The sequence below is a fragment of the Drosophila sulfurigaster genome, chromosome X (genome assembly GCF_023558435.1).
Source record: "Drosophila sulfurigaster albostrigata strain 15112-1811.04 chromosome X, ASM2355843v2, whole genome shotgun sequence".
NCBI lineage: Eukaryota > Metazoa > Arthropoda > Insecta > Diptera > Drosophilidae > Drosophila > Drosophila sulfurigaster.
Window position 1 is genome coordinate 10,084,004 of NC_084885.1, and position 16,062 is coordinate 10,100,065.

At 33.8% G+C, this 16,062-nt stretch overlaps 1 protein-coding gene and 1 non-coding gene across 2 annotated transcripts in view; one reads left to right on the forward strand and one right to left on the reverse strand.

Annotated features, from left to right (window-relative positions):
- The window catches only part of LOC133847205 (ubiquitin-conjugating enzyme E2 N), a 152,553-nt gene that overhangs the window by 115,792 nt on the left and 20,699 nt on the right, over positions 1 to 16,062 (forward strand). The window lies entirely within an intron of this gene.
- Positions 14,057 to 14,138, reverse strand: Trnas-aga (transfer RNA serine (anticodon AGA)). Its single transcript has one exon. It is a non-coding gene; the product is annotated as a tRNA-Ser (tRNA).

Here is a 16,062-nt window from a genome sequence, read left to right on the forward strand (position 1 = left end):
TCAATTTTTCTATTTTTCAATACAAATTAATTTATCAATCATAAATTTTGAAAGTAAGATACTTTTCATATTAAGAATAATTATACATATAACTAAGCTGTAATTAAAGCAATAAGTTCGAAAGTAAAAGTGAATCAGTCAATTGTACTTCTGCTCTAAGATACTTTCGCATCTGTCAGATACTTTGTATATATTAAGAATAATTTTATATCGTAATAATATATTAGTTATTTTATAAGTTAAGCCAACAGTTAAATAATTAGAGTTAGTCTTTACTTCTAATATTCGAAGATACTTTTGCATCTGTCAGATACTTTACTTGCAATCAAAAATTAAATATCTAAACACAAATGAAAGCAATGTGTAAAGCAATAGCTTAAAAAATGAAGTGAGACAGTTTCTCTTGTGCTGTAAGATACTTTTGCATCTGCCAGATACTTTGGATATAATAAGAAAATTGATATAAAATGTTAGTTATTGTTAAAGGTGAAGCAACAGCTAAACAATTAAAGTCAGTCTGCACTTATAATATTCGAAGATACTTTCGCATCTGTCAGATACTTTTGTGAAGCGAACAATTCTAAAGAATTAGTCTTTTTGCACTTCTAATATTCCAAGATTCCATTGCATCTATGAGATACGGAAGTATCTCTCTTCCGTATCTCATAGATTCTTTTGCATTTCTCATTTGCTTAAGCAATAGTTAAATCAATTGGTTACAAATTCAAGTAAGTCATTCGTTCTTCTGACAGAATATATCTTTGCATCTCTCAGATACTTTGCACTGTCATTTTACAGGGTATTTGACAGACTTATTCAGTCTGAAGGAATAAGCTATAATGAAAGGAATAAGTTCAAAATTGAAGTGAAAAAGAAAGTAATTTTGCTCAAAGATACTTTTGCATTTGTCAGATACTCAGATACGTATTAAAAATTAATATAGATCAATGCATTGATATAGTTATAGGTTAAAAGTTTAAGCAAATTTGACGTCTTTCTGCCTAAGATAATTCCACATCTCTCGGATACATTCACATCTCTCAGATACATTTGCATCACTTTTCTATATCTCAGATACTTTTGCACCTCTGAGATACTTTTGATTCTCTCAGTTACTTTTCGTTATAAGAATAGCTACAAATTAATGAATATACCTTCGCATCTCTCAAATACTTTGCATTGTCATTTTACAGGGTATTTGGCAGTCTAACTCAGTTTGAAGGAATAAGCTGTAATGAAAGGAATAAGTTCAAAATTGAAGTGAAAAATAATGTTCTTTTACTTCTAGATACTTTTGCATCTCAAAGATACTTTTCACTGTCATTTTACAAGGTATTTAAGAGTCAAATTCAGTCTGAAGAAAAAAGCTATAATTAAAGCAGTAAATTAAGAATTGAAAAGAGACGGTTTTTTGCTTAAAGATACTTTTGCATCTGTCAGATACATTGCAGAGTTATTTTACAGGGTATTTGGCAGTCTAACTCAGTTTGAAGGAATTAATTATAGTTAAAGCAATAAGTAAATAATCGAAGTGAAAAAGAAAGTTCTTTTGCTTTAAGATACTTTTGCATCTGTCAGATACTTTTCATTCTCATATTACAGGGTATTTGGCAGTCTAACTCAGTTTGTAGGAATACGCTGTAATGAAAGGAATAAGATTAAAATTGAAGTGCAAAAAGAATGTTCTTTTGAACTAAGATACTTTTGCATCTGTCGGATACTTTTCACTGACATATTACAGGGTATTTGGCCGTCTAACTCAAAAAGAATAATCTTTAATTAAAGCAATAAGTTCGAAATTGAAGTGAAAAAGAATGTTCTTTTGAACTAAGATACTTTTGCATCTCTCAGATACTTTGCACCGTTATTTTACAGGGTATTTGGCCAAATATTGGTTGCTCTCTGCGTTGGGCAATAACTTTGTTCGTCGGCTAAAGCACTTGGCAAAGGAATTCCTGGCCAGCAATTTATCAGTTCTAGAACATCACTTTCCCCTTCCCTCCCACTTCCCTCCCACTTCCCTCCCACTCCCCTCTCTCCCCTCCACCCCTCCACCACAGTTCGATTGCGGCATTTGTTAGGTAGAAAAGGCAAAGGCAAATATCGAATGGAGCACAACTGTACTTTGGCATTTGTGACGCGTCCGGACATCGCAATCGTCTAAATAAACACAAAATGCAATAAATTTAGCCATCGATTATGGGGCTCGAAGAAGCGAGGGGAGGGGGCGAGGTAGAGCAGACAAAGTTTGAGGGCGGCAACCAGGAATCAAGGCATTTGCATGCGAGGCAAGGTGAGTGGGGGAAGGAGAGGGAGAGGGTGGAGAGGGGGGAGTGCGAGCACATAACCAATGGATACGCATTGATAGAGCACAGATAACCTGCCGACGACGACGGCGACAGCAGAGAACTGACCCCTTGGGAGCGATAGAGACGGCAGACAGAGAGAGAGAGAGAGAGAAAGAGAGAGAGAGAGAGAGGAGAAGAGGTAGAAAGGGGTAGTAAGGGGGCGAAAAGCACACACGAAAGCAGCAAACTAAAACCGAAACCGAAACTGGCTGCTAACGGCATCGTCGGCAGACTTGCCACTGCCCCTTGCCCCTTGCCACTTGCCCCGCGCTGTGGCACGTTCCTCTGTATCCCTTTTGTTAATTAAGTTTCGTTTGTTTTGCGAGCGCAGTTCTCTCTCTCTCTCTCTCGCTCTCTCTCTGTGAACTTTGCGCCGGACGTGGCAGGTGGCAAGTGGACGGTGTGGCAGGTGTGGCACAATATGCGGGTGTCCAGCAGCCAGTCAATAAATATATATTATATCTAGCTGCCCATTCAGATCAGCGCATCTCCTGCGATCTTAGTCGCCAGTTTCCACAATATTCTAGCACAAACTGCAGATGTGGCAAGTGGGGCAAGCTAGGGGTGTAGGGGAAGAGGGGGGTGGGGGGTGAGTGGACTTGCGCCTGCCTTTGACTTACTGGCAACTTACTTTTAATTAATAACTTGTCAGTGTGCAAATGACATGAGCGAAGCTACCAACTTAACGCCCCTCGGCTACCAATTTCACGTTGCTTTACAGCTGCCCCCCCCCTTTCCCTTGCTCTCCCCTCTCCCCCCTTCTTCAGAAAAACAATAACAACAACTTGTTCTCTGCAGTTGCTGCTGCGTGCAATCGATTTCACACTGGGAAACTCAACTGAACTGAACTGAACTCAACTGTGTTCAACAGCTGCTCGAATAACTCTTCAATCTTTGCTCTGATTGATCAATCTTGCGCGCACTTGCAGTTGATAATTTCAAGCATATCGTAACACAGTGAAACATTTTTAAATTACTTTTGCAGTCTAATCCCTTTGCTTTATTAGCTTTGATATTGTTTGATGTACATTTGTACGATTGAATTTATTTTTCAATTGATTGACTTCAATCACAATCAAGTAAAAGTTAATTTAATGTTTCATTGATTGACTTCAATCACTGCAAATATGAACTTTAAAGCAGCTCATGAAAAACGTTCAATTCCTTTGAAATTATTTGCTAAAAGTATGACTTAATTATACTTCAGTTGATTGACTTCAATCACTAAAAACATAAAGTACCTAAAATAAAGCAGGTTATCGAAAAATTTTGAATTCGGTTTAGTTTTGCAGTCTAATCCCTTTGATATTTAATTTGTATGATTGAATTTATTGTTCAATTGATTGACTTTAATCACTGGGCATATGACTTAAAGAGCAGCTCATCAATTTCAATCACAATTTCACGTGTTTACAGAACATTAACAATTTAAGTTATAACATATTTATTGCTGCACTGAACTATTTAGTTTGATTTTTGTTTTTATTTTCATTAAAAGAAAAGAAATTACTTGAAGGAATTCATTTTTGTTTTTTTTTAGTTGTATTTACTTAATGGTTGTTTTTTTTTCTTCTTTGATTTCTTTCTTATGTATATACGAGTAGTTTTTTGAAAGTATTTATACAAATTTTAAGCTAGTTTGTAAAAAAAAGCAACTCTCTTAGACTAATGCGTTTGTTTCGCTTTTGAAAGTGCAAGTATACCAAATAAAGCCAACAGTATATTAAAGTAGTTTTCAGTATATTAATTCGGTATATTATATGAACAATATTGCAATACTTGGGCTTTTTGGAAAATGTATTATATTTGCTTCGCTTTTGAAGCTGTAAACATACTAATTATAGCGTTCGATATATTTAAGGATTTTTCATTATATTAACACTGTAACTTTTATGTAGGTTCTGTTATGGTTGAAGTTAAAATGTTTTTTAAAGGTGTAAATATACCAAATATATCATTCGGTATATTTCAGTACTTTTTTCAGTTTATTAAATACCAATTATATTTTTGATGAAAGAAGACTGCATTTTTAGTTTTATTGAACATGGATATCAAGGGTGTAAATATACCAAATAAAGCCTTCGTTATATTTTAGTATTATTTTCAGTATATTCTTTCTTACTTGTAAATACTAAATACATAGTTGCATCATAATTTGTTCAATTCACTTCAATTATTGTTTTCAATCATTTTATATTTGCAATCGTTGAACTGTGTCGCAACTGTGTTGTGAGTGTTGTGGAGTTTGTTGTCATTAGCCTTGGGCTGTGTGAGGGAGGGAGGAAGAGGCGGAGGCGGAAGCGGAAGCGGAGACGGAGGAGAGAAAGATGGCCAAGTTAAGTTATCCGTTTAACAGTTGACCCAGCCCCCCCGAACAACCCACTGAATGGCCGTTTAGTATGTTGTCGGCCCCCGCCAATTAGGCGCCTTGTTGCAACGTGCAACTTGCCACTTGCAACGTGCAACTTGTGACTTGCAACCTGGCGAGGCCTGCAGCTAATTGCCAAAGCAAACAAACTCTCTCTCTCTCTCTCATTCTGCTTTCTGTCTCTGTCATTAAATGTGGCCCCGCTTATGATTGAACAATCAAACACGCCCAGCGACGAGCGAAGAACTAAAAAAAGCTAAGCAAAATAATACGCCCACGGCCCAAAGGCCTCCGTTAGACGCACTTGGCGTTAATTACAGCTTCAGCTTCAGCCACAGATACAGATACAGATATATTCCCCCAACCACCCCCCTCCCCTTCATCCTCCTCATCACTTATTTGATGCGTCGCAAGTTGTTCGTCTATTCATTAAGTTAATCACAGGTTTGCAGTGCGTCAGCTGAAGCTTCCGCCTATTGCAATTCAAATGCAATGCGCATGCGCCTGCCACTTGCCACTTGCAGCCGTTTTAATTGCAACAACAGTGTAAAAACAAGTAAGAAATACATAGTCGAGTGTGATCGACTGTGAGATACGTGCTACTCGTGTTTAATAAAAGCAAGTTAGTGTGGAACAATTTCAAATATACCATTTTATGTTTTATATACTATATTGAAATATACCAAATAAGCATGCCACAAAATACTAAAATATACCAAAGACTATAATCTGTGTATCAGCAGTATATCGATATACCAATTGTAGTCTTCCATGTGTTTTAGTATTTTTTTGTAGTATATTCATTTGACATATAACACAATTCAGTATATACTTAATCAGCAGTATAAAAATATAAGAATTGTATTGACTGCTGTATATTTTAGTATTTTTGTATATATTAATTTAGTATATAAAAGTAATTTGACGTATCAGCAGTATGCTGATATGACAATTGTAGCCTTTGGTATATTTTAGTATTTTTTGTTGGTATATTCATTTGGTATATAACAATAATTTGGGATATCAGTAATAGATCGATAGGACAATTGTGTCCATCTAGTAGTATTAGTATTTTTTGATATATTAATTTGGTATAAAATCAGTTGTATATCGGTATGACAATTGTAGCATTTGGTGTATTTTAGTATTATACCGCAGAGCTCAAAATATACCAGATTTTCAGTCAAAGCAGCTACGAGGAAGTGAACGTGACAAACATACTAAAATATATACCACAGATTACATTTTGTATATCAGTATATTAGTATATCGATATACCAATTATAGCCTTCTATATATATTAGTATTTTTTGGTATATTAAATCGGTATATATTCAGAATAAGACAATTGCGGCCTTCTATATGTTTTAGTATATTTTTAGTATATCTCTTTGACATGTAACTATATTTTAACTATATTTTGGAATATATATAGAAACAGTAGTATATCAATATAACATAGTCGTCTTTTATATATTTTAGTATTTTTGGTATAATAATTAGTATATGTATAATAATTATTTGGTATATATGAAATCAGTAGTATATCGATATACCAATTGTAGCCTTCTATATATATTAGTATTTTTGTTTGGTATATTTATGTGGTATATAACAATAATTTGGTATATATACAATCAGTATATCGATATATGGCTTCGGTATATTTCAGTATTATACCATAGAGATGAATATATATCAGATTTTCAACAAATGCAACTGAAAGCAGCATGTTTTGCTATGTAAAATGATTTCTTGAATAACTTTACGTTGTTACACACACTTCCAGCACAAAGTTATAATACCCTTCCACCCTTCTGGGTAACGGGTATGAAAAAAAACTCACGCACTTCACAGCGAAGAAGCGAAGAGAACATCAAGTTAATTGTCCGGCTGTCTGAAGATTTCCGCTTGGATTGAGTTATTAATTATGTGTGCGTGCGCCTGAGTGTGTAAGTGTGTGTGTGTGTGTGTGAGAGTGTGTGTGTCCCATTCCTTGCCACCTTGCCACCTTGCCACACCACTTGAACCGCCCACGCTTCGCTGCCTCTCTTCTTGTAATGTAATAAGCAAACCATTGCGTTAACCAGACTTTAACTCAACTGCTGCTGTTGTTGTTGCTGCTGCTGCAAGTGAGAAGAATTGCAATTTAATTATAATTGTAATCATTATAATCAAGCCAGCAAAAATACGCAATTGCTGCTGCTCTCATTATAATATGTAAAGGCGAATGGAAATTGTTCTATTAAAGCAGCAAGCAATTAATCGCTGGCTCAAAATGCGATTAAACCTATGAAGATTAATGCTGCGATCACATGAGATATGCTAAAGTCGACTAATATTACGTTTATCTTAATATACAATGAATACTTACTTACTTAAAGTACTTTATCCCAATTTCATCATTAAGTTGCACACTTTACATAAAACGGGTCAAGTGATTAATTGCGAGACATTAATCAACTGAAATGAATATATGAAAATTCGTAATATTATTATGGATTGCAGCTGGCGTAAAACAAAATAATGTTGTTATCATTATCATTACTTTTAATTGCAACTCTTTCCAAAGAACAAGCTACATAGAGAGAAAAATTTGGTAGCTACAAAATTGGAATAACGATGTAAGAATGAAGTTACGGTATTATTCTAAAAATATACCAACATTTAAAATACAATATGGGTAGCGGGAATAAACAATATATTTAAACACGAGATCAAACTAAGAAAATTATTTAAACAACATTTTATTGCAAAGAAATTCTTGACTAAAATTTTTAGTCAAATTTCATTTTTTAAATTTTATAGTCGAAGATGCAAAACAATGTGGTAATATTTGAAAAATATACCAGAATTATTTATACCATATGGGAAGCAGAAATATACACAATATATCTAGAATCACGATATTAAACTAGGAAAATTATTTAAAAAAGATTTTAATTAAAAAAGATGTTTATTCAAAAAATGTTTAGTTACAACTTTTAGTTTAAGAAAACTTAACTATTTAATTTGGAGACAATGCTTCAATCCAAAATCAGATTTCAGTGTTGTAAATTTAATGGCTAAAATGTTGTTAATTTTAAATACATTTTTTAAAATTAATATTAACTACATAGTTAAAAGAAGGGTTGATTAAGTTTGACTAATTCTAAAAATCTAATTCATTTTTATAGTTTACGTTCTTTTAGAGATGAAGAAATATGTTGCATCTGAAAGCAAGTATGTTTCATTTATTTTCCACTAATATTTTGTGTTAGAAATATTATATATTTATTAAGTAAAGAAGCTGTACAGAAACTATGAAAAAAGCGTACTTTAAATATAAAGAATATATATTTTCAACCTAACCCCATATGAGAAATTAAACCTAGGAGGACAGCTATATCTGCATCGTCTTAAAGGCAAACTAAAGTGCGTCACCGATTTTCCTCCAATACTCTAACGAAATTTAGTCTAAAAAAATACCATTTACTTTTTTCTGCTAGCTCAGTCAGGAGAGATGTCGTAAAGCATTCGGCATTTGATCAAAAGGTCGTGGGTTCAAACCTCACTCGATTTGGTTGCAATGCATTTACTTTTGAAATTTAATTAATTTAAAAAATTGAATTAAATATAAATTTTATTATTTAAAACAATAGAGTTTTTTTTAAGAAATACTTTTATATGGCACAACTCGACTACTGCAAAAGATGCTTAGTTGCTTTGTGTGAAAATCTGGTGTGTTTAGTACTGAATGACTTGTCTTAAATGTAATAGTATATCAATATACCAAATACAGACTTTAGTATATTAATTTGATATATTATCATAACGAGCGGATGTCTCTACTTTCTTACTTGCTTAAACTAAATTTATATTATATATGATTGTTCTTGATTTGAAATTTGAAGTCACGTTTTTGAGAGATTGCCATTTCACAATTAAGAATATATTCTTGAAATGAAATGTACTTAAACAATCTTATGTTTCGAACTTGTCTTGCCTTAATTGTAACATTGTTTTGAGATTTTCTCCTCTATTTGAAAGCTTTTTTTTGCTCTGTGTATGAAACATTTGGAATGCAATCAAGCAGCGTAATCAGCTAGCTCTTGGTCTGCATTCTTATTATCATTATTATCAGCAGCCAAAGGCAATTGAAGTGTTTGCAACACATATTTGCATATAACATATTAAGCACAGCTAATCGAGATCTTTTTATTGGGCTTTTCGTGTCAGCTGCAATTACTATATGCTGAAATTTTAATGATTATTGAGCGAAACTTTAATGAAATCTGTTTTGATGTTTGAAGGCAGCAGCTGCAGCAGCATTTGCGATGCCATTTCATGGTCAAACACCTGAGAGAGAGAGAGAAAAATATCCATTCTTCCCGGCTCCCCGCTCCCCCCTCGATGATGTTCAGTGCGTCATCTAATTTAACTTTTTCTATTACATTGCTCGTGCATTTGTCATGAAAGAAAAAAGGGGGACGTCGTCCCTCGCATCCTTGAAAGACACTCCACATTTTATTCTTTCCCCCATATTTTTTCGGAGGGGAGGGGAGGGGGGAAGAGACGCCATTTTAACGCTGCGTCATTGTGCGACATTTCCACGTGGACGCCGCGGGGGGCATGCCACATCGAGGGGCACACGGTTGAAGCGTTTTAAGTTTTAACCCACTGTGAACAGTTTTTTTTTCTTTCTTCTCTGTTCTTTTTTTCTTATTTAACCCATTTCAGGCAAATAAGCAAACAAGCAGCGGGAGCGAGAGCGAGATGGAGCATCGCTATCTTAGATATGGAGAGCGAATGTTTTTCAAGCGCGAAGGGTTCTCAAAATTGGGTCACAATGCTGGCCATGGGGTCATCCGATTGCTGCAAGCGAAATGAACACACACACACACACACACACACACAGAAACACACACACACATCTCCTACTCCATAAGTTCTATTTATTTAGCTTCATTACAGCTTCTGGAGTACTTGACCTTTTGCCATGACCTCGATTTCAGTTGCATAACAATCGATGGCTGACATTAATTAATGCAATTCAATCAACGGAAAATATAAGAGAAAACATTCCAATTAAATATTTTGAAATTCAAGTTTTGAATTATATTTGAGGAAATATTGTTACTAAATAAAATAATTATATAAAGAATTATATTCAAGGTAATATTTTTACTAAATTAACGATCAGGCAAACATAAATTATAAATAATAATAACTAACTATGACTATATATTCAAATTAAAATTTTAAAAATTTAAAATATAATAATTTAGTAAAATATTTATATTTATGTCAGACTCAGCTTCGAACCCTAGACCTTTTAACCCAACCACTCACATATTTGCATTAGAGTTGGAGAACTATCGATAATCTGCGCCATCGATAGTGCTTGATAGTTTCCATAAACTATCGACTATCGACGATAGCAAGAAAAATGTATCGTCGATAGTTATTGATGTTGCAGTAAAAGAAAATAATTTAATTCGTTTTTGAAGTAATTTATATTTATTGAAAATATGAGAGTATAAAATTGGTTTTCCAATTTTTATCTGAAAATAATGAATAATAATTATTTGCATTGAATGAATTTTTATTTTTTAGGTGTACCTTAACTGCTATTTACTGTATATACTATATTTATTTCAACCAATAATGTTGTACGCCTTTTTGAAATGATTTGTCCCACTTTGCTGAAGACCCTCTCCGACTCTACGGAGGTTGCGGGTATACAAAGATATTTCAAAAAATATCGACCATTATCGACGATAGCGATTAACCACTATCGAGAGCGTGTCGATAGTGGCCATCGATAGTCCCGATAGTGCCATAGATAGTTCTCCACCTCTAATTTGCATATTCATTTCGTGTCCTTCAAAATTTGAACTGTGTTTTAATGTTGTCAATGGTAGCTCAGTGAGCAGAGATGACGCAAATTATTATACACAAATATGCGTGGTTGGAAGGTACCGGCTTCAAAGCCGAGTCGGTTCTGGAAATGCTTTTTTAAAACAAAAATTTTGTTTGAAAGCCACCTTTAAAAAATATATTGATTAAGGAATTTTATATCAACAAATCGGAAGAATAAAAGACTAACTTCTCTTCTTCTATCGGTTTTAAATAATTCTAAAATGCGCTTCATATTATATAAAGGTTTCTTAAGACAAATAAATTTTAAAAACTTTTCATCTATGTAATATAGAATTTTATACTTTAATTGAGGATAAGAAGTCTTGTGGTTTTAACGACGCAAATTTTAGATTTAAGATTAAATGTAATTGCGAGTTTTCTCTGTTCATCATAATTATTGTTTTATTGTAATAACGAATACAATTCCTTAGTGCAATGAGATGAAGACCTTCAGGCTATATCTATCTGTCTGATTTATTTGTAATTTATTCATTTTATACATAACACAGCTAGTCGATGTATTTTTAGATTGTTGCAAGTCACTTTCACACCTTTCTTCAGACAAAAGCCGGAACCGGGAACTGAGAACTGTGTAAGAAGTGGCAACAGAAGCAGAAGCAGAAGCAGCTGTCAGCGAATGTGGCAGGAATAAAAGCGAGCTGAGTGAGTGAGCTTGTGTGTGGCAATTGATTGAGTTGCCACACAACAACAGCTCAAATAACTTTATGTATAGTATATCGGTAAATTTAATGTGAGAGAGTCGCAGATGATCGACAGCGAAGAGAGGAAGAGAGGGGGGAGATTGTGGCAGGTTGTGGCTGTTCGTTCATTTTAATAACTGCAACGTCAAATTGTTGCAAGATGCCATTTCAATATGTGTACACCCATATGACCATTTAACGTGCCGGTTGCATGTGAAACGATAGCTGCAACCGCGTTGCACCTGCGTGGACAGCGCTGCGATGGAGTTTTGGGATGGTAAGCGAGGGAAATGCATTCCCATTTAATTGCTGTTAGAACTTGGCCACAACGCAATAACGGGGCCACAGCGAGTTGCGAGTTGCAAGTTGCAAGTTGTGTGTGTTGCAAGTGGCAAGTTGCAGGCCGATCCAGAGGCAGGTCTGTGCGATGATGATGAATTGCTTTTTGCACACTTTAATTGGACGAATGTGTAATTAAGTTGTGGCCATGGAAATAGCACAAAACACAAGACTCAGGATATCACGCAAAAATACAAACCACACAAAAAAATGATAAAAAGAGCGAAAGAGCAAAAGAGCAAAAGCAATGAAAGAAAGAGAAGAAGTCACACAGCGAGTTGGCAATTTCCCTGAAATCTTCAAATCAAACAAGACGCATGCGTTGCGCATGCGCTTTCAGCATTCAGTCTTCAGTCTTCGGTTGTTGCCACAAACTTGCCACGCAACAACTAAGTGTGTGTGTGTGGAGTGTCCTTTACCTGTGGCTGCCAATATGCCTCTCTCTCTCTCCTTGGCCTTCTTCATGTCGCTTGTCGCGATTGCAACTCGGATTTGACTGAAACCCAAACCGAAACTGAGACGCAGACGCAGAAGCAGAAGCAGACTGAGAGAGTCCAAATCCAAATCCGATGCTTGGTCGTGTTCATTAACGCTTTGCCCATTAAGCTTGATGCCCCGGCAAACTTGATGGCTCGTCGACTTGCCCCCTTGTGGTTCATCGTCATCGCCAAGTCGCCAAGTCGAGAGTCAACAGTCGCTGGGGCCTTTTAGGAAAGCGTTTAATCGCATTTACATAGATTAGGCAGAATTTGTGTGAAATTGAAACTGCAAAAAAGCGTGCAAAGTGCGAAAGATGCCACAAACACACACAGACACACACACAGACACACACACACACACAGAGGCAGAGATCACTTCTTGCAACTGCAACTGCAACTGCTGAGAGCCGCGGGCTAAATTATGGCCAAGTTGTATGCCAGATTTGTGACTCGGCTTATTGCGATTGAACTGCCACTTTTCCCTTCCCCCCTCTCCCTTCTCACAGAGGGGGCAACCAAACAATTTAAAGCTCTCTCAGCTGTCCAAACACTGCAGCTTAGCCCAAAGAAAACAACGCCATTATCTGCTGGTCGCTTCTTAATACTTCTCGGTATTAACTATTATGCTAGCTGTAAAGCATTCTGTTATAAACAAAATCTTCTTTAAAATGTAAAAATTAAATATGCAAAATCACTAAAAATAATCTAAATTTGAGAAAAACAAGTAAGAAAGCTAACAATTTAATATATCAACAAAGAATACTAAAATATATCGAATGCTATATTTGGTATAACAAATAAAAATTTTTAAAATAAACAAAATATGACAAATCGAAAAATGATCTTAATTTTAGAAAAACAAGTAAGAAAGCTAACAATTTAATATACCAACAAAGAATACTAAAATATACCGAATGCTATATTTGGTATACCGAATCGAATTTCGTAAAATATAAATAAAATATGCAAAATCATAAAAAATAATCTAATTTTTTTAATATATCAACAAAATTATGAAAATGTACCAAATACTATATTCAGTATATCGACTCAAATTTCTTAAAAAATAAATAAAATATGCAAAATCGCAAAAAAAAAATAATATAATTTTTTTTAACAATAATTTAATATACCAACGAAAAATACTAAAACATACCGAATGCTATATTTGATATATCGAATCAAGTTACTTAAAATGCAAATAAAATAAATCACAAAAAATAATCTAATTTTGTTAACTACAAGTATGCAAGCTACCTATTTAATAAACAAAACAAAAAACGTATATACCGAATGCTACATTTGGTATAACAAATAAACATTTTTAAAAGAATATGTAAGCAAGTAATTTTTAAAGAATAAGTAAGAAAAATACCAATTTAATATACCAACAAAAAATACTAAAATATACCGATTGCTATATTTGGAATATATACTCAAATTTCTTAAAAATACTAGTAAAATATGCAAAATATTTACAGACGTCGATTGATCTATATTCTGTCTCTCTAATAAATATTTTTATTGATTGAACACATTTAAGAAATCATTAAAAACATTGCAAACATGTTCCAAATTCTTAAGAGAAAAAGCGAAAAAGAAATTACTGAATTATATAGAATAGAAAATATTTAATAAATTTGAAATTCTGAGAAAAAATTAATAAAATTCATTTCAACATTTCATACATGTTCAAGATAATTTAAATTTTTATTGAATGTAAAAATTTGAAAAATTATTAAAAATAATTGAAAATAAATATATATATAAATATATATTTTTTAACTGAATTTTATTAAATCTAAACGCTCCGTTATTGAGAGAACCAGACAAGTTTTATCTACGAATTAATCAACTCTATCGTTAACTATAATGAACATTAAATTTATAAAATACTAAAAAAACATACAACTTCATTCTCGCAGTCGGTAGGATTCGAACCTACGCTCCCAGAGGGAATCTGATTTCTAGTCAGACGCCTTAACCGCTCGGCCACGACTGCTGTGTTAACGTGGCTTAAATAAAAAACTTATTCAAAGGTAATTAAAAATATTCATTTGGCTATTTATAGTTGTGAAATACAAATTGAATTAAAATTGTGATTGCTCTGTAGATTAAAAAAAGATAGCACTTAAAATTTAATGAAAATTGATTAGCGAAATGTCGATAGCGATATCTATAATTAGTTCCTAGTTTCCTAGGGTATCTCGTAGCTGCGCATAATCAGCTTGTGCTTGTTTTTATATCGCAACCCAAATTCCGTCATCAATTAAGAACATCAACTCGTTGTCGCAGCCGCCAACAAAGAAAAGTGGAAAACTGCTGAAAAACATGAAAACTCGAAGCAGGCGCAAAAATAAAGAAAACTGTTTTCCTCTCCCCTCTCTCATACACAAACACACACACACACACACACACACACACACCTCATGCTGTAGTTGTCGTTGCAATGCCTGTCCATACTTGTTATTATCCTTCTTCGAGGACGCTGACACTTTTTCGTCATTACTGCTAAAAGCGTTAAGGAAAAGGCTGATGGCGACGTAGATGGAGACGGAGATGGAGAAGAAGATGAAGAGGGAGAGGGAGGCTAGGAGATGGAGGCAAATGGGGTAAGTGAAAGACGTGCAAGGACGATGCAACAGCACAAGGCAGGAACAAAATGAAAAGAGTTTTATCGGGCCAACAAAAAATACAACAAATTTATAAAAATAATAGCAACAAAATGAAAATGAAAAAAAAATGGGCACATCTTTTCTATCTGGCCGACGTCTGAATACACTTGCAATGAACTAACGATTCGGAAGACATTTCTTATTTCCAAATTAAAAAAAGAATTCAAGTATTTGTCACATTTTCATCGGTCTAAAAACATTGCGGAAAAGTATAGAATAGGTTATAATGTAAGATTTGTAATCGCGAACTTTCATTATTCCATTATTTCTAGATATTTCTCTTTCTTTTATAATTGTATTCTATTCGTGCATAACCGGCTTCAAAATTGCATAGATATTTCGAAAGTTATGCAATTTGCTAGAAATATAATCAGGTGTGCTTATCGTTAAAATATACCAAATTAACAAGCCAAAATATACACAAATGTGTATTTGGAATATTGATATAATACTGTATTTAAAATATACCAACTCAATATATCTAAATATACTCAAATGTGTGATTTGATATATCGATATGCCATTGAATACAAAATATACCGAATTAACATACTAAAATATACCCAAATGTGGAATTTGGTAATTTGATATAATACTAAATTCAATATATACCGAATTAGCATATCAAAATATACCGACATGTGTAATTTGGTATATCAATATAATACCGCATGCAAAATATACCGAATTAACATACCAAAATGTATCGAAATGTGCATAGATATATTATAACCTTCAAAATATACCATAAAGTTCAAATTATATTAACCAGTTCACTGTAAATCTTGAAATATTCTTAGGAATACTACTCAAATAAGAATTAAATTAAAAAAGAGAGTGTTCTAGAAGAGTAACAGATTAACAGAGTTTCTCGACTCTTTATAGAAAGGTGTAAAAATGAAACTATAGTAAAAAAATCATTCACAAAACAAATAACTGAGAGATAAAAAAAAACATAAAGTGGTTTTAATATATATGACAAAAAAACTTTAATTAGTGTAAAAATGTATTATTTTACCATATTTATTTATTATATTATTGAAAGTATTGGTATTTTTATTTAAATATTAGTATTCTATAGGCTCAAATAGTTGTCAAAATGCGAATACCCGAGGTGAAGACATTTGGTGCGACATGTAAGAAAATGCAAGACGCTGGCATAAAATCTGTGCAGGACCAAGGCGCCAATGTTGAGGCGTGAATAGGAAGGGGATGGGAAGAGGAAGGGGATGGGAAAGGGAATGGGGAGGA